The 25009-nt window shown below is 44.7% G+C and overlaps 2 long non-coding RNA genes across 2 annotated transcripts; both read left to right on the top strand.

Moving 5' to 3' along the window:
• The first annotated feature begins 692 nt into the window (after positions 1 to 692).
• On the top strand, positions 693 to 7725 carry LOC128627285 (uncharacterized). The gene is made up of 2 exons (XR_008391446.1): positions 693 to 1223; positions 5896 to 7725. It is a non-coding gene; the product is annotated as an uncharacterized LOC128627285 (long non-coding RNA).
• A 10190-nt stretch (positions 7726 to 17915) lies between these two features.
• LOC128627286 (uncharacterized) lies at positions 17916 to 23628 on the top strand. The gene is made up of 3 exons (XR_008391447.1): positions 17916 to 18038; positions 22815 to 22977; positions 23471 to 23628. It is a non-coding gene; the product is annotated as an uncharacterized LOC128627286 (long non-coding RNA).
• The last annotated feature ends 1381 nt before the right edge of the window (positions 23629 to 25009 follow it).

Genomic DNA, 25009 nt, shown 5'->3' with positions numbered 1-25009 from the left:
GACTGCTCTTTTGCAATAATAGAACTAGAATTATAAGTAATAGCAAGGGAAATACCTGGTCTTTACACCATCTGTATACTTTTCGCTCTGAATCTTTGTTTGCTTTGTTAGAACTATGTGAGTAGTTCTACAGAGAAGTATATAATAGTCCAAAAGGAAAAAGGGGGTCTTAGAATCTCTCCATGATAGTAGATCACAGGAGGAGAAAAATGATGAGGAAAGAAACCTCATTAATACTCTAAATCTAAGAAAAGGGGGGACTTGTTTATTTCTACAAAAATATATATATATTATGCTTAAACAAGCATCTACTGCTGTTTAGCATAAAAGGGGGGAATGATATGGGAAACTTTGAAAAACCTCTGTTTCACCTTTATTTGCCCAGACCCCAGGTGCCCTAGAGAGAATGATGGGGCCGTCTGGGAGGGCAGGTGGCCGGATAATGAGGACTGGAGATGAAGGGAGAGGTCCCAGGAGACCTTTGCTCATCCAAGACCCCAGGCGCCATAGGAGAACAATAAGGCCATCTAGGAAGAGCAGATAAAGCAGATAGCCAGATAGTCACTAGGACTAGGGCTAGCACCCCCGCAGATAGAAGCAATTTTCATATTTAGCCTTTGAACTCTGCTTCTGCCCCGAAGATAGAACTAATTACCACATTCTGCTTCTGTATCCTGCTTTGCCACTGTAATAGCCATTAGTAGTAGAAACATACAAACAGCCGTTAGGCATCTGCAGTTCCTGAGACTGGGTAATAAATAAATGTCAGGGAACGGCTGGGTTAAAATTCCTAGCCAAATAAGGTAACTGACCAAGGCCCGCCAGATAAGACCCCAGCTCCCAACCACCAATTAGAGACTTTCGCCGTTTTTTTAACTTAGCAACCTGGCTAATAGCTAACTGCCACATCTGCTTCTGTAACCCCGCATTCGCTTGCTCTGCCCTATAAGAACCCCGTAGTCTGTGAGCCAGGCGCGACTCTCATCTGCAGCCCTTTTTGGGCACCGTGTCTCTGGACACCCCGAGGGTTCGCCCCTGCGCAGGTAAAGCTTGGCCACCAAATTTATAATTAGACTATTATTTTGTAATCAATAAAATTAGAGATCTTTGAAACCTATCTTCATCTCCGAGAGCGTGCATTGACTCATCTGTTGCCTACAACATTTGGAGGCCCCAGCGAGATTCGCACGTGCCCTCGGAGAACCCATCTGTATGCCGGCCCGGTAAGTATCTGGTATCTGTGAGAGATCTCTATCTGGGAAGGTCGCGGCCATCGGAGCCCTGAGGCAGTAGGTGGGACGCTACCGGTATTCTGCCCAGGGGACCCCAAGAACGGGGGGACGCCCTCAGGGGGTCGGAGCTTTACGCTCCCGTCTGGTAGGGGAACTGCAGTCCCCGTCTGGTAGAGTTTTGTGCTCTATTCTGGTAATGGGGGGGAGAACTGGAGTGTCCCCCCCGTCTGTTTAGGTTACGGCAGGAGATCACTTACGATTTCCTCGCTCTAACCGAAAAGCGCCTGCGCAGCGCCTGCGCCCCCCCTGAATGAGTGAAAGAGCTGAAGTTGTGTGAGAACCGCGGTTCGCCTGTGTGAGAGGAGAAACAGTGTCTGTGAAGTCTTTGTTTGTTACGGATGTGTTTCAGTGTTTGTGTTTCTATGTCTAATTTGTGATTTTAAAACTATGACTGGTTTCTGAGCTTCCAAAGGTCTTACAGGCGGAGGGATTGTGCTGCAAGACGGCGGTGAGCCCTGCAACAAAATGGCGCCCTCCGCACCCCCACCCAATAGGCAAAAGTTTTACAGGCATCAAAGAGGGGCCCGGCCGACCAACCGACCAGCGCCGGCCGCGAGCGAGCCCGGCGCGATTGCCTCAGCTGCAGCGGGCCTCTCCACCACTGATGGCAGCATGCGAGGCCCAGGAGGGCGGGTTTCGGTCCCCACCTTGCTGCGCGCCAGCCCAAACGGCTCGGAGCGCTAGCGCGCAGCCGCCGTGCTCGCGCTGGGCGGACTACCAGCCCCCCCCCCCCACCCCGCTGCTGCGCCACTGACGCCCCCGCCCGGCCTGCGGGAGAGCCACCCTGTCCCGCGACCGGTGACCGACGGCCGGCGCCCGTGCGCGCGCGCCAGCTGGGTCCGCGGGCGCCGGTGCCGAGGAATCTGACTGTGATTGAAACAAAGCAGCACGGAGGCCCTGCTGGTATTGACGAGATGAGTATTTTGCCCCCAGAGTTCCCCAGTCGGCAATGCTAGGACCCTCGCTCGCTGATTGGAAAAGCGCGCACACTTCTCGCATCCTCGCACCCTCCCCTCTTCCCCTTATCGGCACCCCAGGTGGCGGGGCGGGGGCGGGAGGCTGTCTCCCCGGGACAGACAGGATTGCCAAGGTGCTGGGTCGCTCCTGCGAGCAATCGCTTCCCCTCCCCCGGAGGGGGGGCCCCTTGCAACGGGCTGTCGAACTGTCTGGCCTGGCGGGGTTGCTCACTGATTCCCCCCTCCCCGTGCTGACTTCAGTGGCTGGCCGCAGCCCTTCTCCCCCAGGCTACTGCGGTGGAGATTTGGAAGGCTGACTAGGGCGGCCCGCCCCGCTGGCTGTTTCCTAGCAACGGGTAGGGTTTCAGCCAGTGGGCGGGGCTGATGGCAGGCACTGAAGTGAGTTTTCTGCTGCCGCAGCTTGAGGCGTGAGGAATTTTAAGTTCTGAAATGTTTGCCAGTGAGGACCTTGTAATTCGACTGGTCTGGCAATTGTGAGACGAGCTCATCATACTTTAAAAGAGTCTTGAGCCTTTCCCCCCGAGAGTGATTTATTGGCCATTTTAACTCTTAGCTCGGAGAGGGGAGTGTGCTGTTTGCCTTTCTGAATGACCTTTAGCTCCAGATTTCTCCAAGCTGTGTGGAATTCCAACCAGCGCCCCTGGAGTGGTCACCTAAGAGAGACTTTTAAAGAGACTAAATTAATGCTGCAAACAAGCAAGAGTGTTTTCAGATTCTTCATGCTGAAAGTAACTTTGTAAAGTCTGTGCTAATTCTTCTAAAATTGAAATGTAACCAAACCTGTTACTTTTATGTATCCCATGTGTTTATATGATTTTTCAACTGACTAGATTTAAGAATTTGAGTTATAACAACCCAGAAATGCCTTAATTAATTCCTGTTTGTGCTCTATAATGTATATAGAAATTGTTCCTTGTAATTGCATTCGAGAATAGCAAATAGCAGATTTCACAGGCCTATTTTGATTTGATCTTATAAACAAAAATAGGGAGATATTGCTGACCGCTCTGCCTGATTTTGGGATCGTACCGCTGCCCTTAGGGTCTGGGGCGAGAGACGACCTCTGGAGTGCGAGACTCCCTGGTGGCAGGCACTGCCTTGGGTTTCTCTCCCTGCCCCCCCAGAGCTTGGTCGGAAGTCGGCAGTGGGTGGGACTCCCCCCCCCAGCTTTGACAAAGCCCTGAGTCCCCGTATATTCTGGGAGAAGCGCTTTCTGACTTTGATCTCCTTAGGCCTGAATGCCTACTGGGGAGAGGTGCAACTCCCGTGCCTTGCTAGAGTTAGGAAAAATTTGGCGTCACAAAGGCTTGCTAATGAACCTGTGAAGTCTGCTAGGAGTGCTTTCATTCATATGATAAGAGTCCGAGGGGTCCTAGTGTGTGGGAAGCTTAGATAGAGCCGCTGGGACGGCGGATGGGCTGCCTCTGGATTGGGAGCAGGCTTAGGACCTCGTTTGCCCCTTCCCTCTGGTGCCCCTCGGTTGTCCCTGCTCCCCTGCACACTGGCTCGGCCACTGGGGCATGCTCTGAGCTAATTCCTGTCATCTGTCTATGTAGGGGAGCTGACCTGGGTGTCCTGGCTCCCCATGACTTTGGCATGGACTGCCCTGGTTGTGGATAGGTTCGGGGTTCCCTCCGGGGGGGCCGGGCGGCTCCGAAGGTCAGCCATTCTGGGGTACAAAACGTTTCTAGCTGCAGCAGTCAGGTTCTCTGTGTAACTGGTTCTGATAGGAATAGCTCTAGTTTTAAAAAGTCATGGATTGAAGTCCAAGAGTGAGCACCTGATTTATAAAGTATTTGCAACGTCTAAGCTTCAGAAAAGTGAAAAATATCCCTGCAAATATAGAGACTTTTAGTAGAAGATACCTGAAGTACTAGAGATTTTAGCTGCCGCATACTGAGTTTAAGCAGTGAGTTTAACTACAGCCTTTCCCAGTGTGGGAAAGGAACCAAGATTAAAAGAAAATGATAGATCTAAATGAGCAGAAATATGTACAGAGGATATGAAAGTTTTAAACCTGGAGTAAAGGAAACCTCAACTACTTGTTTTCTAGTTTCATGGGGAAAAGCAAATTTCCCATGTGCAGTTCTGTTTCTGATTAGAAACCTGTATTGAAGACCTAGAGAAGGTCACTATAGCCAGTTAGAAAGAATGCCTTTGCCACCCGGGACCCAGGAAGGGTCATATAGGGCTGACGAGTGCTTCAGCCTGAGGCAAAGCAGCATGTCTCCGCCGAGAGACTGGCCTGAAGGAGCATGTCTCTGCGAGGCACTAGTGGAAGCATTAGTGCAAGAGAATGTCTCTACCTGTATTGTTTTGGAACTCTGTTTTGAATATTGCTCTGTATCTGCTCTGAAAAAGAAATTGAAGATTCCAAGAAAGGTTGAATCTTCATACTCTGTAAAAAAAAAAAGTGAACAAAAGAAAATGTAAGATATAGAAATGAAGAGGTGTATAAAAGATTGTAGAAGTTTTTTAATGTTGCTAAAAAGCTGTGAAAAGTTGTGAAGATAGAAGAGGGTGTGTAAAAGGTGGTAGAAGTTTGCAAAAGTTTTGGAAAGGAATTATGTAAAGTTAGTAATGGAAGATATAAAGCATAGAAATGCAATCTTAATAGGTATCAGAAGAAAAAAAGATTTTCCATCATACTTTGTATTTTTCTCCTGACCCCTCCGGAATTTGGCATTGTCTGAAGGAATAATGACACTATAAGGTTTCTTTGCATAAATTCAATAAGACCAGCCATTAATAGTAGTTTTGTTAACCAGGACTTTGACTGAAATGTCACGCCTGAAGGAGGAGGCATATAGGTTCTGGTCATTACCGGAAAGCTCAGAGGAACTAGGATTGACCTGTGAAGCTAGTGAAAGCCCACAAGAAAAGCCTGGTACTTTAGCTAGTTGTGTGGTTCGTGCCAGTCTTTCCAGGGGAGGAATGAAGGTTGCTTTCCTGAAAGATGGCTGAAAAAAGAACCTGTAAGCACAATGGACGCTCAAGGATTTGAGTGAAACAACTGGTACAGGCGAGGCCAGATGTGTGGCGCTGCTATGCCCTGAGAGGCAGATTGAGAAGTCAATCTAAGAGTTCCCTGGGTGAGTGTGTGAGTTCCAGCAAAGCAGACTTAAGGATCACAAATGATCCAGGCTGCTCTTGGTGTGTTTATGCAAACAAACAGTCAAAAATCAAAAGCGGGACCCAAAGTAGTCCCTATAAATAACAATGAAGGTGATCTTAAGGAGAAAAATTATAATTCAAGGAAAATCACAGTGCTCAATATTAGACATCAGAATAGTACAGCTAACTGTCTTGAAAATTTGCTCTCATTTGAAAGTTAAAACCAAGTTTGTAATGTTACCGAAGATGTACAATTTACCAGGTAGAAAGGATCTTGCAATAGAATGTCTTCCCAAAAGACAGTCTCAGAGGCACAGAGACTGGTTTAAAGAGTGTTGTGTTAATTAACCTGTATGTTCTTCTGTTTTCATAAGGCGAATGCCTACCACCTGCCTATGCCTATAAGTAATTAGTAGCAAATAAGCTATTCTTTACTGAAGTATCTGCCCTTGTCAATTAATTGTTATGATTTAATTGTGCTTCCAATTTCTTGCCTAATCTGTCACCTCCAGAATATGACCTGACCAGAATGACAGCGGTCCAGTAATGCCAGCCTTTGGACACCAAGCCTGCGATGTCCGGGTGACAGCCAACTGACCAGGACCCTGTGAGGTCTTTCCCCTTACAGGAAAGACTCCCTCCGTGCTGCTCCCCTTCAGGGTACCCCCCAACCCAAGGGTAAATAAGACAGCGTCCATTTCCAGCTTGGAAGAAGTTACAAGCAGATGAGACCTCCGTCCCTTTTCCTTTATATAATTATGAAGTAGGTATAAATCTAAAAAGAAGAATATTAATACAGAGTGCATCCACAGGGAGCCCCAGAAAAGATTTGAGATGAGATCCAAGGTTCAAGGTATCCAAGAGATATTAAGGTATACTTACCACTCCCCGGGAGACAGGGACGAATAGAGCGGGGCCAGTGAGAGATGTTGTACATAGCAACAGGTTTGCAGCTGACCTCTAAGGTAATTATTTGACATATAGCTTTTGGCTAGTTTCATAGATATATTGAATAGTATGGCCAGACTTAGAACTAAGGAAATAAAGTCGCTTACCCAGGATATGGCTAGGAGCAGAGCCCCTGAGGGGGGAGGCCTGTGTCAGAGCTTAGAAAAGATCAACTCCAGGCCATGAGGGGATAAACTACCCAGGTGAAAGAGGGCACCGCATAGTTTAAGGCAGAGTGCCAACCCCTGCAGCTTTGGTGAAAGAGGCCCATGTGGCTTTGGGGTTCCCCCTTTGGCTGTGTAGCCTAGAAGGCAAGAGAGACTTTGACTAGAACTTAGTACAAAAAAGGACCTCTTGCCAGTGGACTGTGAGGGAGTGCCACATAACTTTAGATTGGCTAAAGATCCTGCCTGATACAGCTGATGTGCCAGCAACCTGAAACACAGATGTGTATTCTTTCTTAATTTGCAGTACCCGGAGTTAGGACAGTATAAGTAAAGAGCAAAGACATAAAAGTATTTTAAGTTGAAAAAAACTTAGTTTCTGACTGCTCTTTTACAATAATAGCACTAGAATTATAGGTGATAACAAGGAGGATTATGTGCAGCCTTAGGGGAAGAGTGCTGTTTTTATGCCAACCATTCGGGGGTAATCAGAGAAAGCATAAAGATGCTAACCAAGAGACTAAAAGAAAGAGAACAAGAGGAACAGACCTCTTCATGGTATGCCTCTCTGTTTAAAGCTTCCCCTTGGCTGACCACGCTTATTTCCGCATTAGCTGGCCCTATACTTATCCTATTGCTTGCCCTGACTGCAGGACCCTGGATCTTGAATAAGATTTTTGCATTCATCAGGGACAGGATTGATGCCATCAAGCTTATGGTATTGTCCCAACCATATACTATCCTGCCTCAGGATGACCGGCAGTCAATGGTTTAACTGCTACCTAACCGGAGGGGGGAATGTAATAGCCATTAGTAGTAGAAACATACAAACAGCCGTTAGGCATCTGCAGTTCCTGAGACTGGGTAATAAATAAATGTCAGGGAACGGCTGGGTTAAAATTCCTAGCCAAATAAGGTAACTGACCAAGGCCCGCCAGATAAGACCCCAGCTCCCAACCACCAATTAGAGACTTTCGCCGTTTTTTTAACTTAGCAACCTGGCTAATAGCTAACTGCCACATCTGCTTCTGTAACCCCGCTTTCGCTTGCTCTGCCCTATAAGAACCCCGTAGTCTGTGAGCCAGGCGCGACTCTCATCTGCAGCCCTTTTTGGGCACCGTGTCTCTGGACACCCCGAGGGTTCGCCCCTGCGCAGGTAAAGCTTGGCCACCAAATTTATAATTAGACTATTATTTTGTAATCAATAAAATTAGAGATCTTTGAAACCTATCTTCATCTCCGAGAGCGTGCATTGACTCATCTGTTGCCTACAACACCACGTGGATAGGAAGACCCCTAATCTATATATTCCCCAAGAATCTTTTGTTCGGGGCTCAGAATTAGGAAATGACTCCTCTGGGCCCGTGCACGTTAAATAAATCTTGTACTCCCGAATCCCTCGGTGTCTGGTTGCTTCGTTTTCCTATAACATCCCAACTCTGGGTACCGTAAATCAGGAAAAGAGCACACGTCTGTGTTGCAGGCCGCTGGCACCGTCAGCTGTGTCACTGTGCAGGATCTCGAGTTAATCCAAAGTACTGTGGTACCCTCTCATGGTCCACTGGCAAGAGTTCTTTGTACCCAGTTCCAGTCAAAGTCTCTCCTGCTTTCCAGGCCCCGCGGCCAAAGGGGGCACCCCAAAGCCGCATGGGCCTCTTCTACCAAAGCTGCAGGGTTTCTCACTTTCACCTGGGCAGTTATCCCCTCATGTCCCGGAGCCGATCTTTTCCAAGCTCCCACACAGGCCTCTTCTCACTCAGGAGCTCAGCCCCTAGTTTCCTCCTGGTTCCCAGTCCACTCCCTTCTCCCTGGCTCAAAACTTGGCCACAGCTATTTAACATATCTATGAAACCAGTTAAAGGTTACAGATATGTTAAATAATCATTCCAGAGGTTAGCTGCAAAACTATTGCTATGCAAAACAGCTCTCAATGGCCCTGGTTCTATTTGTCTCTTCCCCCTGTGGGGGGGGGGTGAGGACATCTTATATGTCTCTCCAATATTCTTATACACTTTGAATTCTGGACACCATTCCAAATCTTTTTTTTTGGGTCCCCCCCCAGCTGCACCCTGTATCATTATGACATTATTGTTCATGTCATAATTATTAAAATTAGCAACTGTTTTGTTGCTTTTGCACCATCCTGTATGTCTTTTCCCATTTTTTCAGTTTTGATGTTTTTTCACCCCATGTTTTAGGTCATTCCTATTTTCTCTTAGTTTGTGTCTTGTCCTTTATTCTCTGAACTTTTTCAGAGTACTGTTGAATATTATAAAGTATACACTAGTAATGTAAATTTCTTCATTACATTGCACGTCCACAAATATACCTGAGTCCTGGCTGGTTTTGTTTAAATGGACCACTAAAAAAATCAAACTTACAGATGGGGGCGGGGTCTTAGGTCAGAGGCGCGAGTGGGCTGGAGGTGAGAGGTCGCCAGGCCGCAGATGTGGGTGGGGCTGGGCGGGAGGCAAATGTAGGCTGGCAGGAGTGAGGGGCGGCCAGTTTCGGTGGAGAGATGAACCAGTATGCGGGCTGGGGGTTAGGCGCCGCCGGCTCCTGGTCTCCGTGGTCACGAGGTGATGCTCACATCCTAACGTGATGCAAGCAATGCAGTCCAAGGACAGGAGGTGAGTTGCGTGGGGGCTATGAGGTGACGGGGCTGTGGGGGGCAGATACGGCCACCCTGTGGGAAGCATCAAAGGGGGGGCAGACTGTTTCTGGGGTACATGTCTCAGGTCCAGTTTAGCTGACTACTTCCTGTGAGAGCACTTTTCTTTATACATCTAGATGATATTTCAGTTATAGATAGCTTTGATAAATAGAGATATGAAGATAGCCATTTTTTAACTCCCAAATAAGATGAAATTTTTCATTTGTTAAAGTTTCTGTTATTGCATAGCAATTTTCAATTTTGTTCATGCACATCCTGTACATTGCTATGCTTATTCCCAAGTTTTTGCCCCCTGTTTTGCTGTCATTGATTCTTTAAAAAAATTATATATTTAACTGACCATTTCTACATATTTATTTCTGCATGTTATTTTTCTCATCACTGCACTAAATTTTACTTATGGTACTTTTACATTGATTCTCATGAGTTATGAAGGTAAACATGCTCTCATGCAATCGTGATCAATACATGGTCATAGCTGTAGGTGACCTAGAAACAGTTAAAGCTTGAAAGAAAACAAGAAGTGAGGTAATGTGAGGAGCTAGAAAAATTGTCTTTTTTAGTCATAAATACATTCATGAGTAAATAAAAGAGTAACATCCTTCTTAGTATTTTAAATGAGTTTAGGGCCTGGAAGCACGGTGTTCCAGAAATGAGAAGTAATTTGTGACAGGAAATGTGCCCCAGGTAGGTCATCTGAGGAACACAGAAGGTAGCAAATGTGCACATTTTCAAAGAAGAAAACTTCAGATGGTCAAATGTGGAATCTAACAGAGTAAGATTCTTTGGTTTTAAGTGATATCACGAATCAGTTATGAAAGTGATGTGTGAGCAATGAAAAGAAGCAGGATCCTCAGATGACTACTCTGGGTAGTCACAGTGTGATCTGGTCTCCCAAGTGGACAGATCTTCCTTTGCCTCCTGACCTACTGCCCAGGACACTTCTCCCCAATGTTGGCAAAATGGAAGGCATTTTTTGTTTTTTAAATTTTAGCCTTCATGCTTCTTGTTCCAAGAAAGGCAGCCTTTGAAATGGAGGATGCAAAGGGCTATGCTGTTTGTGTTTTAATGGAGTCTTCATGATACAGAGTAGGGGGTTTTATTCTCAGCACCGGGCCAGAGAATTCATTCTCCTGAGGGATTGTCCTCTGCATTGTAGGTGCCTGTTAGCATCCAATACCTCTGTTCACCCTCACTTCCTTTCCCCTCAGGACCATCTAAAATGGCTCAGTAAGTTGCCTGAAGTCCCCTTGGGGGCAAAAGTCACCTTTGGCTGAGAAACAGTTTGAAGCTTCTTTCATTTTTGAAATCAGAAGGATCTTGGTCTGGCATGCAGTATTTGTGTTATTTTTCTATGTAAATTAGTTTCCACTCTGACTGTGATTTATTTTGGAAAGGTATTTAGAAGTGTATTTTAAAACATGGAAATATTAAGGACTTTGTAGTTACCTTGTGATGGGTTTCCAGATTAATGGCAAAGAGAGCCACAAAAATAGTTTGTGAGACATTTGTTGAAACCTGCTTTATAGCTAAATGTAGTCCTTTAAAAAACAGTTTCAAGTGTGCCTGAAAAGTATTTTTATTGTACTTTGTTGCTGTTCACTTAAACAATGAGAAAACATTTATTCACAATTCGATGCTATGACTTAAAAAGAACTGCCATCATTTTATGTACATTCACTTGCAGATATGTCAATGTGCATGTTTCTGTCTACTTTCTCTGGATTTCATTTACTATTTTAGTTTCTAAGTACGGGCACAAAAGTTGCATATTATTGCAACTCCTGCGTCCCCTGCTGGGAACTGGTCTGCAATCCAGGCGTGTGCCCTGACTGGGAATTAAGACGCGATCCTTTGGTTCGCAGGCCCACACTCAATCCACTGAGCAACACAGCCAGGGCTCAGCTTTTATTTTTGATACTGTGCATTTAGGGGTGAAGATGTTTTTCATAGGTTTTGGCATGTAGTATCAGGCAGCTCTGCCTATGCTCACTCTTGTTGCTGTGATTTCACCCCTTCTCTCTGAATCCCTTTCTTTGTTTCATTGTCCTTACATGTAATGTACAGACTTGCAAAATGCCCCAGCTCAGTGTTGTGACATTTTTACTGCACTAAGTCAAGAATCTACCCGTATGAGACCTTGCCAGAGGAAAACTGTTTTGGGTCTGGTACCTTTTTGGTGACAGAAAAACTAAATTTTGTGTATTCATTTACCTGTGGGTACACATTTGAACACTTTCTAACTTTTGGTTGTTGTTAACAGTGCTGTTATGAGTAATCGTGTATGAGTTTGTTATAACATCTGTCTTCAACTTCTCAGGCATGTGTTTCTAAGTGGAGTTATTGAACACAGTAGGGTAATTTTTTTGAGGAAATGCCAAAGTATTTTATACAAGGTCTACAATATTTTACATTTAGATAAAAATGGTCAATCATTTTAATTTTTGTTTGTGATTACAAACATTTCTCAGTTTTGCTTTTTCAATTATAGCCTTTGTAGTGACTGGGAAGGGTATCGCGCCGTGATACAGGCATCGAACGTCTCCTCAGATTTTTTTTTACCATCCCTCGTATGTCTTCTCTCTACAAGGGACTGTTCAAGTTTTTCAAAAATAATAGATATTTCTCCATTGGTGAGTTATAAAGTTCTTTATTGTACTAACAAGAGTCTTATCTAAAGTATAATGTGCAGCTATTTTCTTCAATTCCATGGGTGGTTTTCTTACTGTGCAAGTAGCTTCTCCCGCTACCCAGAACTTTTTAATCAGGAGGACATTACATTTACTCATTTACTTTAATGGATTTTGCTTTGGAAGAATATGCCATGATAGGCCAGCAGCAGTCTCAGGCATGTCATGTCTAATGTGCATCATCATTGCATCATTTAATTTGCTTGATTTAATATAAGTTGTTTTTTTTACAAAAACCTGCTTTATACTTTTAGACATGAGATGTTTACATTTCAAGGGTTTACAGGTTTAAAGAGGAGGACACGCTGTTCTCTGTGCTATGATGTCCAGAGCCAGGCATCTGGAGTCAGGGACAGGCTTCGGGCACCAAGTCCGGTGTCTGGTGCGTGGCATGGTTTGGGGTTTGGATTAGGGTTGGAGTTGTGGTCTTTAACTCCATTTGAAACCTTTTTTTTGACTTTATTATGACAGCTGTCATCTCAGCATGCATTAAAAAATCTGACCAGAACTCCTGAATATTCGTGTGGCCATTTTCATATTGAAGATGGATGAACATAGCAACATTATTGGCACATTAGGCATTGTCATTTCAAGAAAGGTGAAAACACAACTGAAATTCAAAAAAAGGTTTGTGGTGTGTATGAGGAAGGTGCTGTGACTGACCGAATGTGTCAGAAGCGGATTGTGAAGTTTCATGCTGCCGACTTCTCCTGTGCAGTTGCCCCCTGGGTCCCATGGACCAGTTGCAGTGGAGAGCCATCCAGTCCAGACGTTAACTGAGGACAGACCACATCGTGGCAGGCGGGAGCAGGTGACATACTCAAAGTAATGTCATCAATAGCACTGAGAATCCTTTGCACTAGCATGGTTACGTTAAGTGCTTTGATGTTTGGGTTCCACAGAAGTTAAGCAGAGAGGAGGGGGAAACCTTCTTGAACAGATTTCCAAGTGCCATTTTCTACTGAAACGTAAGGAAAACCAATTCCAAGACCAACTGGGGAGGAAGAATGAAGTGTTGATAGTTGACACCAGTGTGGAGCAGGAGAGATTGGGGGCACATGGAGGGAACCACCCCCATCCACTGCAAAGGGCGGTCTGCATCCACAGGAGGCGATTCTGTGTATGTGGTGGGGTCATTAGGGAGTCCCGTCGTGGGAGCTCCTCACCAGGAACCAGGCGGTTCCTTCCAGCAGGTACTGCTCCGCCTCAGGCCAAAAGAAAGCAGCGCCTGAGGGGTGGGTGGGGGGCGGACGCAGCCGCTGTGTGAGGAGCAGGGAAGAGGGGCCAGACTGTTTCTGGGGCACGTGTCTCAGGTCCAGTGTAGCTGACTACTTCCTGTGAGAGCACTTTTCTTTATACATCTAGATTATATTTCAGTTACAGATAACTTTGGTAAATACAGATATAAAGATAGCCATTTTTAACTCCCAGATAAGATGATGTTTTTCATTTCTTAAAGTTTGTTATTGCACAGCAATTTCCAATTTTGTTCATGTACATCCTGTACATTGTTAGGTTATTCCCAGTTTTTTCCTCATGTTTTGCTGTTATTGTCTTTTAAAAAAACTATATATTTAACTTACCATTTCTACATATTATTCCTGCATGTTATTTTCCTGTCACTGCACTACTAAATTCTATTTGTGGTATTTTTTTGTTGATTCTCATGAGTTAATGAAGGTAAACATTCTCTTATGTAATAATGATTGAAATTGTTTTTTAGGCTCCACAGAGGAAGAAATGCCAATCGGCCGCACAGTCAGGCAGTACAGAGCTTTACTGGGGTTTGCACACCCGGGCGAGGTTCCTCAGCCCACAGAGCGGGGCCGGGAAGTCGCGCCCAAGCAGGGAATATGGCGGGGTTTTATTTTCGTTGGCTCTCTTCGTGGGAGCTGGGGATTGGTCCCCTGTGAACAAGGCGGCAGTATATCATTGGTGGTTGTCCTCGTGCTCAGGTGGCTGTGCGGAAAAAGCCGCCCTTTGGGTTCTGTGGTGTGACGTCAGCCGTCTGTTCCGGGTGGTACTTCAGCCGCCATTTTGTCCAACCCCGCCCACCCTGACGACGACCGTTACGTGGTCGTAGCTGTAGGTGACCTAGAAATAGTTAAAGCTTGAAAGAAAACGAGAAGAAGTGAGGTAATGTGAGGAGCTAGAAAAATTGTCATTGTTAGTCATAAATACATTCATGACTAAATAAAATAGTAACATCCTTCTTAGCATTTTAAATGAGTTTAGGGCCTGGAAGCACGGTGTTCCAGAAATGAGAAGTATTTTGTGACAGGAAATGTGCCCCAGGTAGGTCATCTGAGGAACACAGAATGTAACCAATGTCCACATTTTCGAGGAGGAAAACTTGAGATGGTCCAATGTGGAATGTAACAGAGGAAGATTCTTTGTTCTAAGTGACATTATGAGTCAGTTATGAAAGTGATGTGTGAGCAATGGAAAGAAGCAGGATCCTCAGGTGACTACTCTGTGTAGTCACAGTGTGATCTGGTCTCCCAAGTGGACAGATCTTCCTTTGCCGCCTGACCTATTGCCCAGGACACTTCTCCCCAATGTTGGCAAGACGGCTGGCATTTTTTGTTCTTTAAGTTTTAGCCTCCACCCTTCCTGTTCCAAGAAAGGCAGCCTTTAAGATCTAGGATGCAAAGGGACGTGCAGCTGGTGTTCTAATAGACTTTTTAGGCTACAGAGCAGGGTTTTCCATTTTTAGCACCATGGATGTTTTGGGCCAGAGAATTCATTCTCCTGGGGGACTGTCCTCCGCATTGTCGGGGCTTATTAGCGTCCAATAGCTCTATTCATTGTGAACACCTTCACTTCCTTTCCCCTCAGGACCATCTAAAATGGATGGTGCCTGAAGTCCCCTTGGGGGCAAAATCATCTTGGGTTGAGGAACAGAGTTTGAAGCTTTTATCATTTTTGAAACCTGAAAGATCTTTGTCTGGCATGCAGTATTTTTAATATTTTGCTATGTAAATTATTTTCCACCCTGGCTGTGATTTATTTTAGAAAGGTATTTAGAAGTGTATTGTAAAACCTCTAAATACAGGGATTTTCTAGTTACCTTGTGACTGGTTTTCAGATTAATGGCAAAAAGAGCAATAAACATAGTTTGTTAGACATTTGTTGAAACCTGCTTTATAGGTGAATGTAGTCATTTTCAAAAAAGTTCCAAGTGTGCTTGAAAAGCATTTTTAATTTACTTTGTTGGTGCTTACTTAAAGAATGAGAAAACATTTATTCAAAATTCAGTGCTGTGAGTTAAAAAGAACTGCCATCATTTTATGTGCATACACTTGCAGATATGTCAACGTGCATGTTTCTGTCTACTTTGTCTGCATTTCATTTACTATTGTAGGTGTGAAGTATGGGCACAAAAGTCACTTATTTTCAGCTTTTATTTATTTATTTGTTTGTTTATTTTTAAAGATTTTATTCATTTGTTTTTAGAGGGGAAGGAGAGAGGGAGAGGAATAACAATGCATGGTTGCTTCTCATGTGTCCCCCACTGGGAACTGGCCTGCAACCCAGGCATGTGCCTTGACTGGGAATCGAACCATGATTGTTTCACAGGCCCGAGCTCAGTCCACTGAGCTACACCAGCCAGACTTCAGCTTTTATTTTTGATACTGTGCACTTAAGGGTGAAGATGTTTTTCATAGGTTTTGGTATGAAGTATGTTTATCTTTACTGAGTTTATTTTGTAATTCAAATTGTTTTATTTTTGAGGTTATTTAGAAGTGTATTACCTAACTACCAAATATAAGGACTTTCTAGTCACTTAGTTTTAGTGAATTCTAGCTTCAGTGCAATAGGAGCACTTAGAGAAACGTACATAATTTCAATGCTGCGTTGATTTTTGAAACTGGTTTTTAATTGGCATCACCAAAAGATGAAAACTTTTGGGAGGATGGAATTATGAAGATGCCTGAAAGACTACAGAAACCAGTGGGAGAAAACGGTGAATACGTTGTTTGATGAAATTACTGGTGAAAACGAAAAGCGTCTGTTTCATTGTGTCTTTACTTAAAAATGGAATGAACCTTTTAGTCAAGTAAATAGTAGTGTTCCATGTGTGCCTCTCTGCTGCCATCCCGTGGGCCTTTTGGGAATAACATGTTAGTGGCAGGTGAGCGGGAAAAGTGGTGACTGTAGCAGAATACGAATGAATGTTGATTGCAATGTAATTTAGAAGTGTATTTAGCAACTTTTATCTATCAGGACTAACTATTACCTTTTGTTCCCAATTTCTACATTAACAGGAATGACAGAAAGAAACATAAATTATATAATTTCAGTCCTTTGAAGTTTGTTGAAAACTGATGGGTGGTACAATAGGGTCATTTCCAAAGTGTTTTTAGTTTGCATCCTGCTGCCGTGTCGTGGGCTTTCCTGGGAATGACACCTCAGTGCTGGTCTGCAGGAAAAGTGGTTGATTCCAGTGGAATATCAACCAGTGTTGATTGCAGTGTTATTTAGAAGTGTGTTTTATTACTTTTAAATGTAAGGACCTGTTAATGACCATTCGTTCCTGATTTCTACATTAAGAGCAGTGAGAGCCAGAATTATACTGTATATAATTTTATTTCTTTGTAATCTGTGTAATCTTGCTTCATGGCTCATTATGGTCAGTTATCAAAATGTTGTCAGTGTGCATCTGACAACAAAACATCAAAATGTCTCAAGTGCATCTTGGGACGAACCCCTTAGTGCAGGCCGGCAGGAAAGGTGGTCGGCTGTAGTGAATGATGTACGAATGTTGAATGGAATGGTACTTAGTCATGGACGTTATTACTCTCATATAAACCTACTTTGTAGTTCATTTTTCCTTCTCTCCCCATGTACAAGAGTGGTGTCTTTATGTCAGGTAACTGGACGTCCTTTGTGGGTCATACCTGTGTTCCTGTTTCAGCTGTGTCCATGTGTTTGTGGTCCAATGTCCCATGTGTGTTGGCATCCTGGCAGCATCGATATCCCTTTGGTGTTCATGTCCCTACCATGCTAGTGTCCCAGGCTCACCGAAATCATGATCATGTGTAGGTTCCCTCTGCCTTGATGTCCTGGCCATACTGCCGTGTTGTCTGTGTTTGTGTCCCTTCCACATCGCTGTCCTGTGTGTGTTGATGTCGAGGTCCTGCTGCTGTGCTGCCTGTATTTCAACATTCCATCTGCCTTGATGTCCCCACTGTGCCACTGTCCCGCCTGCATAGATTTCTTGGCTGTGCCACTGTCCTATCTTTGTCCATGTCCCAGTCCCTTGGTGTCCCAGCTGTACCTCTGTACTGTCTGCTTCGATGTCTCAACTGAGTCAATACGTGAGCTGTGCCACTGTCCTTTCTGTGTATATGTGTTGGTCGTGTTGATGTCCTGTCAGTGTCAGTGTCCTGCCTGTGCCTTTGTCCTCCTTCATCGATGTCCCAGCTCATTGATGTCCCAATTGCATCAGTGTTTCAAATGCTGCAATATCCCAGCCGCCTGATGTGTGTGCAGCATTGAGGTCCTGACTGTGACATTGTCCCACCTGTGTGGCCGTGGCTCACCTCCTGGTTGTGGCTTCATGGTCACCTGCCTTGCATTCGTGGGCTCTGCTGCCTTCTGCCAGCTGCAGGGAGAGGTGGATGGTTTGCACTCAGAAACACCCAGTCGTTTCACCCCCTGAGGGCGCTGCAAGGCCCTCCTGGCAGCTGGTTGCTCCCTCAGGCCATGTCTGCTGCTGTTGCCACAACATTCAACAATTTCAGAAAAGCAACCTGTTCTCAACTGAATGATTATGTTGGTGAAATTTGGAAGAGTTTATTAATTTAGGTTGTGTCCTGTGCTTTGTGGGACTGCCTAACAAAAAGTAATATTCCACGAATGCTGCACTTTTCATAAATGTCCTATCACCCATTGTGCTGGTATAAGACCCTGTTTCCCCAGACTCCCAAAGGCCCTGTATAGCTGATATGACCTCATTGTCTGGTATTCATTTGTACTCATGCACGTATTAAATGTTCACTATCTTGTATTGATCTGAGTATGGTATTTTGTTTATTATCCCACAGGTGTTAGAGCTGACAAGGTTTATGGAAAAGAATCCGTTTTAAACCCCTCACAGTTTGGAAAAGCCGGAAGTGTGGATTGAAGTCCTGAAGTTGTTGCAGCTTAGAGATTATGGACGTCTGTTCTCCAAGGTCAGCATCGTTTTTGTTCACTCTGTGTTTCAGAGTATTCCTGTGGGGTTTGGTAAAATTTTGAACTTTGCATTTGGAGAGACAAGGGTTTCATCTTGTTGAATCACAGGGATGTTTATAATGGGAGGATCCGGTTCATCTCCTGTCTCTGGCCTCTGGCAGCAGGCGCCTGGTGTCTGGCTCTAACCCGAATTCTGGCCATGGCATCCTGGTTAGAGATCGGCATCCTGGTTACCGATCTGTGTCCTGTATCCAGGGCCTGTGCTTCCGAGTCCAAATGCATTCTGTTGCGTGTCTACAGTCTTGTACCTCTTAGGATGTGGCTTTGTGTTCTGGGTTCACACGTGAGGTTCACGTGCAGATGAACATTTAGGCTTTGGTGTATGGAATCTGGCATTACAAGGGTTCGATGTCAATCCCTGGCATCTTGTCTTTGGCGTTTGGACCTCACGGTCTTGCTTGGGTGAGGGCCTACGGCTTTGGGTTTGTGGCTTTGGGCCTGGAGTCCAGGTTTTGGTTTGGGTCCGCTCCAGTGTCTAGCTTTTGGAGTCAAAGGTCTGTGTCCAGGATCCTGAGTTTGGCTGTGGTGTCCATCAGCAGATGATCATTGTGTGAAATTCAATGCCAATATGAGTCCCCAAGTGTATGGAGTTGAGACAAGTTAATTAAAAATGTAGGAAAATTTCTTGGTAGTGGAATGGGAAAACTGAGCTTGATAGCTAAATAAGGCCTAGCAATTCATAGCCAGGGGATAAACCTGAGGATCTTACCTTCCCTGACCCAGGGCATTGGAGAGCAAATGGTTCAGACATTCCAGACTATGTAGGGGAAGACCCACCTCAGTCCCAGCCCTTCTCTGGTGACTTTTCTGAAGCAGAAATTCACCAGAGAAGGACCCTGATCACTCTGTGTGTTCACTTTGTTGCATCATCACATGAAGGGCAGCCCTGGAAAGCTGAGTATTGTGTGCAGATGACTCTTCTAAGACCTCCTCTAAAGTCCTCAACGTTAGAAAACAGGTAAAACCCTAAAGACAAAGGACTCACTGCTCACTGTTCATTGAGCACACATGCACCTTCCCTTCTCTTCTTTGCTATGGATCTTTGCTTTGTTTCTCCTTATCTCTAAAGGTCCCTGAGACTTGCAGCCAGGGGAGCAGTCGGCAGTTCGTTGGGGCTAACCTCCTGATCTTGTCTCCAAGGACCTTTTTTTGTGTCTAACTTTTCTGTTTGCCAAGAAGCAGTTCCAGCTATGCTCACTCTTGTTGCTGTGATTGTGCCTCTTCTCTGTGAAGCCCTTTCTTTGTTTCAGTGTCTTTAGATTTAATATAGAAACTCTCAAAATTCTCTAGCTTTGTGTTGTGAAATTTTTACTGTAGGAAGTTAAGAATGTACATACATGATTCCTTGCCAGGGCAAACCCACCTTGGGTCCAATACCTTTTCAATGACAGAAAAACCAAATTGTCTTTATTCATTTATCTGTGGATGGACATTTGAATATTGTCCACCCTTCCGTTGTTAACAGTGCTGTTATGAATAATCCTGTGTTGTTAAAATAAACAGGAATAATCATGTTTGTCAGAACAGCTGTCTTCACTTTCTCGGGTGTATATTTTGAAGTAGAGTTATTGAACACAGTAGGGTATTTGTTTTGAGGAAATGCCAAACCAGTCCATAAGAGGTCCGCAATATTTTACATTTACAAAGGAAATGGTCATTGTTCTTTTTGTTTGTGAGTATAAACATTTCTCAGTTTCACTTTTGCATTATAGCCTTTGTAGCTGTGGAAGGGGTATTGCACTATGATTTAGCCATTGAACATTTTTCCTTTTTTTGCTAGTCATATGAATGTCTTCTCTTTAGAAGGGAGTATTGAAGCTCTTTAAAAACATTGATGTCTGTCTGGCTGGTGTGGCTCAGTGGACTGAGTGCCGGCCTGTGAACCACAGGGTCACCAGTTTGATTCCTAGTCAGGGCACATGCGTGGGTTGCATGCAGGCTAGGCTTCCAATAGGGGGCGTGTGAGAGGCAAGTACACATTGATGTTTTCTCCCCCCTGTTTCTCCCGCCCCCTCTCTAAAAATAAATAAGTAAAATGTTTAAAATAATATAGGTGTCTCTTCATCGATGAGTGACAAAGTTCTTTGTTGTGGAAGACAGTCTGATCGTCAGTATAATGTGGAACCATTTACTTCAATTCCGTGGGTGGTCTTACTCTGCAAATAGCTTCTCCTGCTACCTAGAATTTTTTACTCAGGAGGACATCACATTTACTCATTTACTTTCATCAATTTCACTTTCAAAGCGTGTGCCTTGTTATGCCAGCAGCAGCCTCATGTATCTCATGTCTAATGTGCATCATCATTGCATCATTTGTTTGATGTAATGTAACTTTTTTAAAACAGAAACCTGCTTTATAGTTGTAGACTTGAGATGATTACATGTCAAGGGTTCATAGATTTAAGTAGGAGGACGCACTGTTCTCTGTGGTATGATGTCCAGAGCCAGGCATCTGGAGTCAGGGACAGGCTTTGGACACCCGGTGTGGTGTCTGGTGTATGGCACAGTTCAGGGTTAGGATTAGGGGTTGTGGTTGTGGTGGACACCATGACTTTAACTTCTTTTGAAACCGTCATTGGATTGTATCGTGACAGGTGTCCTATCACCGTGTGATCAAAAATTCTCACCGCAAGTGGTGAGTGTATGGTTGGCCATTTTCACAGTGAAGATGCATGAACATCAGTAACATTTTTGGTCTTTTTGGTTTTGTCATTTCAAGCAAGATACAAGTGCAAGGGTAAGGCAAGAAGAGATCTGTGGTGTGTGTGTAGAAGATGCTGTGACTGACGGAACGTGTCCGAAGTGGATTGTGAAGTTTCATGCTGGAGATTTCTCCTGCAGGCAGGCAGGCAGGCCAGGTGCAGTGGAGAGCCCTCAACAGTGTAAGTTCCCTGAGGACAGATCCCGTCATTGTAGGCGGGAGACAGGCAACGTGTTCAATGTGTTCAACGTAATCAGGCTTTGAAAATCATCTGAAGCAGCTTGGTTACGTTCATCGCTTTGTTATTTGGGGTCCATAGGAGTTCAGTGCGATGATGGGGGACCCTTCACGAGTGGATTTTCACAAGTGGTTCTTCAGTGAAACGTAAGGAAAGCATTCAATTTCCATAAAAATGTGTGTGTGGGAAGGATTAATCTTTGCTATTTGAGAATAATGTGGAATGGAAGAGATTGAGGGGAAAGAAAGGAACCAGTACTTGCCCCTGTAAAGGGTGGTCTTCATCCAAAGGAGGTGATGGTGCCCTTGTGGTGACTTTGGCAGGGAGTCCTGCAGTAGGAGATGGTTTCGGAAAGCCAACAGGTCACTGGCAGCAGGCACTGCTCCCCGTCAGACCAACTGAAACCTCCATCCGAGAGAAAGAGTCCAGAATTTGTCAGCAGAAGGTGCGGAAAGTTAGGATTAGGTGAGAGAGCACAGTTCTCTTTGGTGACCAGGGAAAACGGTTCCAGCCTGGCTCCGCAGTTCTGATTCCCCCACAGTACTCACAAACTTTGCCTCTTCCTTGGCCATTTAGTTGGTCTCTGTGAATTTTTCTTTATGGAGAGAAATTTCCATTGTCTGAAAGAGTGCAGAAGGTACTGGGAAGAGTTCTCTGCTCTGAAAGACAACAAAGCTGTGGGACCATGGAATGGTGAGATTACCTGAAAGGTGGTAGAAGGCAGTGGGAGAAAATGGGGACAACTTTGTGAAGTCAATATGTTTGAGGGAAAATGAAAAGTGTGCCTGTGATTATATCTGAAGGTAAAAAGCTAATGAACCTTGCAGAAAACCATTCATGGTATATGCCTTCCCTCTGTCGGTCTCTTCTGCCATCTTGTGGTAATTTTGGGGATGACACCTTGGTGCAGGTCAGCAGGAAAAGTGGTTGATTCCAGTGGAATTACAGTGAGTTTTCAAGGCAGTGGTATTTACAAGTGCATTTGAGAGCATCTAAATCTGAGCACTGTCCAGTTCCTTCGTGATCGGTTTGTAAGTTCAGGGAAAAGGAGTGATGAACGTGGTTTGTGTGACCTTTTTTGGAACTGGCTTTGTAGTGTAGTAGAGTCAGTTTTTGCAAAGTTGCAGGTGTGTTTGAACATGATTTGTCGTGGCTTTGTCTGCTGTAGATTCCTCGTGTTATGTGGAGGTAAAATTTATCCATAATGCTGCACCAAGAGATACAAAAGAAAGGCAAAGTAAAATACCAGCCCTATGATTGTATGTATTGCCCTCGTGGACATTTCTATAGGGTCATTTCTTTGGGGCCCTTTCTTCAATTTGCCTAGACTATATTTACGTTTTTAGATTGCTCGTATGGGTGCAAAACTTGTACATTTCCAGCTTCTTTTTATAATGTGTGCATTGAAGGGTGAAGATCTCTTTCTCAAGTTTTGGGTTGTAGCATGTTGAGCATTGTTCTGGTCATGGTATTTTAAAATCGTAATGGTGATTCATTTTGGAGCTTCTGTCGGAGTGTATTTCAGAATTCCCAAACAACAGAACGTTCTCTATTCTCTGTGAGTGCTAGCAGAAGGGCTGTGAGAGCCAAACGTAGTGCATAGGGTTTCGATGCAGCGCTGCTTGTTGAACCTCGTCTTAAATCAGGTCGGCCAAAAAGTCTGTGTGGCCAAGAAGCTGGTTTGGTCCCCAACCTCACTTGCACTTTTGCCCCTCCCATCACCTCACTCCAGCTGCTTATACTTGCTTTTAACGTCATTTGAAACTGTTTTGTTAGACTGTGTCATGGCCACCATCCTATCAGCGTCCAATAAGAAAACCTCATCACCACTGGAGATTGTGTGTGTGGCCCTTTCCCCACTGAAGACTGGTGAACATGAGCAACGTTTCCGGCTCTTTTGGCTTTGTCATTTGAAGAAAGGTACAGGTGCAACAGTAAGGTAAGAAAAGGTTTGTGGTGTGGAGACATTGCTGTGAGTAATGGAACGTGTCCAAAGTGGATCACAAGTTTCATGCTGGGGATTTTTCACACCCAGTTGCCCCACCGGTAGGCAGATCATTTGCAGTGGAGAGTCATCTGGGGCAGGCCTTCCCTGGCTATTGACCATGTTATGGCACATGGGAGAGAGGCGACGTACTGAAATTACTCTAATCTAGCATCGAAAATCATTTGCATCAGCATAGTTCCATGAATCGCTTTGACACTGGGGGTTCCACAGAAGTACAGTGGGGTGGTAGGGGACCCCTCCTGATCACATGACCACAAGTGATTCTCTAGTGAAAGGTAAGGGTAACTTTCCGTTGTCAAGGCCAATTTGTTGTGGGGGGAGTGAATCATTTCTATTTGAGAACAATGTGGAACAGGAGAGATTACGGTTAAAGAAAGAAATACCACTAGCAACCCCTTCAAAGGGAAGTCTTCTTCCATCGTAGGTCATGGTCGCCTGTGGTGGATTTGGGAGGGAATCCTGCAGTGGGAGCTCCTGAGGAAGCCAGCAAGTTACTGGTAACATGTACTGCTCCCCTTTGGACCAACTGAAAGCACCATCCAAGCAATAGAGCCTGGAATCTGTCAGCAGAAGACACGTGAGCTTCAGGACAAGGTGAGAGTGCGTGTTTCTTTTTCTGACCACGAAAAAATGATTTCAGCTTAGCTGCACCATCGTGGTTCATCTGCAGTACTCACCAGATTTTGCACCTTCGCGTGGCTTCTGAGTTTGGTCTTTCCCACTTTCTTGGCGGAGAGAAATTTCCATTCTCTGGAGGACTGCAGAAGGCCCCTGAAAGATTTCTGTGCTCTGAAAGATAACAATGTTGTGGGAGGATGGAATGGTGAAGTCACCCGAAAGGTGGCAGAGGCCAGTGGAAGAAAACAGCGACGGTGTTTTCCAGTCACATTGTCGGGGGCGGGGGCTGGGGGACGGGGAGGAAAAGTGTGCCCCTCATTGCATCTTAGGCTACAAAGCCAAGGAACCTTTTAGCACAGCCCTTGGTGGGATACGTGGTCCATCTGGCGGTCTCTGCTGTCATCTGGTGGCCAGTTTTGGGAATGACACCTTAGTGTAGGTCTGCAGGAAAAGTGGTTGATTCCAATGGAATATCAATGGGTTTTCCTTGCAGTAGTAATTACAAGGGTCTTTGAAAACGTCCAAATGGCAGCACTGTCCAGTTATCTTGTGACTGGTTTGCAGGTCAAGGACAAAAAGAGCAGTGAATGTGTGCTATGTGACCCTTTTTTGAAGTGGCTCTGTAGGCTACAAGAATCAGGCTTTGACCAGTTCCGGGCGTGCGTGAAAGTCATTTGTCTTTGGTTGGTCTGCTTCAGCCTCCTTAAAGAATGAGGAGGTAAAATTTATACATAATGGTGCACCAAGAGTTACCAAAAAAAGCAAAGCAAAATATCAGCCGTATTATTTTATGCTCGATGCCCTTCCGAATATGTCTGTAGCCTCATTGCTTGGATTTGCCTGGACTTGGCTTACCCTTTCAGATTCCTCGTAGAGGTTTAAAACTTGTCCATTTGTAGATTCTGCTTTACAATATGTGCAGGCAAGGGTGAAGCTTTCTTTCTCAAGTTTTAGTGTGGAGCGTTTTTCCCATCTATCACGTCGAGTTATTTTGTCATTGTACTGGCGGTTCATTTAGGAGGTTCCCTAGGGGTCTACGTCCGAAGTTACAAACAATGGAACTTTGCAGTCATCCATTTGCTGTGAATGGCAGCTTAAGTGGTGTGAGAGCAAAAAACCACATTGTGTAAGATTTCAAGGCTGTGAGGATGGTTGAACCTTGCATTAAAATTGGGCAGGTAAAAAATTCAGTTTGGTCCCCCACCCTCCCCCACTGCCACACACCAACCCTATCCAATCACTTTGTCGTGCATACTTGCCTTTATGTCATTGGAAACCGTGTTAGATTGCACCAGAACAGCTGGTTTACCAGCTTGCATTAAAAACAAAAACAAAAACCTGAACA

Source organism: Artibeus jamaicensis, unplaced genomic scaffold, assembly GCF_021234435.1.
Source record: "Artibeus jamaicensis isolate MK-2021 breed Jamaican fruit bat unplaced genomic scaffold, CSHL_Jam_final contig_356, whole genome shotgun sequence".
Classification (NCBI taxonomy): domain Eukaryota; kingdom Metazoa; phylum Chordata; class Mammalia; order Chiroptera; family Phyllostomidae; genus Artibeus; species Artibeus jamaicensis.
Note: the sequence above shows the minus strand (reverse complement) of the source record. Positions and strands in the feature narration are given on the sequence as shown.